The 1,837-nt window shown below is 43.1% G+C and overlaps 1 pseudogene; it reads right to left on the bottom strand.

The window, feature by feature from the left end:
• LOC100664444 (olfactory receptor 7G3-like) lies at positions 1–939 on the bottom strand (annotated as a pseudogene).
• Positions 940–1,837: the final 898 nt, after the last annotated feature.

The following is a 1,837-nucleotide window of genomic DNA, read 5'->3' as shown; positions in this document are numbered from 1 at the left end:
TCAAAAACAGGAAGGTATCACAGAGATAAGTTTTCTCAAGGCCCCTTTCATGTCCCTATTCCTCAAGCTGTAGATAAGGGGGTTCATCATGGGAGTGATCACAGTGTACATGACAGAGGCCACTGCTCTCCTCCTAGAGGACAGAGTAGCTGCAGAGCTAAGGTAGACCCCCATACAGGTCCCGTACAACAAGGAAACAACAGATAGGTGAGACCCACAGGTGGAAAAAGTCTTATACTTGCCACCGGTCGATGGGATTCTTAGGATGGAGGAGACGATACGAAAGTAAGAGAATATGATCCCAAAGAGAGAACCCACACCCAACAGGCTAGTTACTAAATACACGTGGGTGTTATTGATGAAGGTATCAGAACAGGCCAGCTTGAGGATCTGAGCAAGTTCACAAAAGAAGTGAGAGATTTCTAGGTCTGTGCAGAAGGACAGATGAAACACCATCAGACTCTGGAGCAGGGCGTTCATGATGCTAATGAAGAAGGAGAGTAGAATCAGTAGGCCACAGAGGTGGGGGCTCATGATGACTGTGTAATACAGAGGGTGGCAGATGGCCACAAACCGGTCATAGGCCATCACAGTCAGGAGTAAATTTTCCATACGTATAAAAACCATGAAAAAATAGACCTGAGTAAGGCAGCCTGTGTAACTGATGGCTCTGTTCTCTGTCCGGATATTTAGCAGCATCTTGGGGACTGTAGTGGAGGTGAAACAGATGTCAACAAAGGACAAGTTGGAGAGGAAGAAGTACATGGGGGTGTGCAGGTGGGAGTCAGAGATGACAGCCAGGATGATGAGCAGGTTCCCAAGCACAGTGACCAGGTACATGGACAGGAAGAGTCCAAAGAGTAAGGGCTGCACTTCCGGATCTTCAGAGAGGCCCAGAAGGAGGAATCCTTAGACACCTGTGTGGTTTTCTGATTTCATGTTGTTGTTGAGTCTGAAACAAAATGAAACAGGCAAATGGAATGAAATTTTTTATGCCTTAAATTCTAGTAATATTGAAATAATTCTTTCCCTCAGTTTCTTCTACTGATTCCTTCCTTTGCCAAATATTTTTTTGAGCAGCTTCCATGTATCATATATTTCTCTAGTGGTAGAAAAATGGAAACAGGTGCTGTTTTATGTTTTAGGAACTATCAATCCTGCACAGCATTTCTACATCTAGGATTTAATTCTAATAGTCTCATAATACACCATCACACCTGGTTCAGAAAAAAAAAAAAACTGTCGAGCAGATTCGAACTCACGGCCATCGCATGTTTGTCAGAGTAGAACTGTGCTCCACAGGGTTTTCAATGTATGATTGTTTGGAATTAGATCACCAGGCCTTTCTTCTGAAGCATCTCTGGGTGAACTTGAACCACCAAACTTTTGTTTATACTGTTTGCACCACATAACCCAACCCTTTGGTGTCGAGTTGATTCTAGTTCATAGCAACCTATAGGCCAGAGTAGAACTGCCTCATAGGGTTTCCAAGACTGTGATCTTTATGGAAGCAGACTGCCACATCCTTCTCCCATGGAGTGGCTGGTGGGTTCGAACCACTCATCTTTTGGTTAAAAACCAATCTTTTGGATAGCAGCTGAGAGCCACCAAGGATCCCTTTGCATTACCCAGTGAGTCTCAAAACTCGTTAGATGACTTCATTTTCTCAAAGAGTATTAACTGTGTAGTTAGCTTGAGAGTATCTGAGTTTGCTCATAATTTCAAACCTCAAGTGTTGCTGGAAATTATCACCTGAGATTCTCTGCTGTCTTCTTGTGAACAATAACATCATAAACCCACTCCTTCAAATATTCTGTATTTTACAATTAGATCAAAC

Source organism: Loxodonta africana, chromosome 3 (genome assembly GCF_030014295.1).
Source record: "Loxodonta africana isolate mLoxAfr1 chromosome 3, mLoxAfr1.hap2, whole genome shotgun sequence".
Classification (NCBI taxonomy): Eukaryota; Metazoa; Chordata; class Mammalia; order Proboscidea; family Elephantidae; genus Loxodonta; species Loxodonta africana.
Note: the sequence above shows the minus strand (reverse complement) of the source record. Positions and strands in the feature narration are given on the sequence as shown.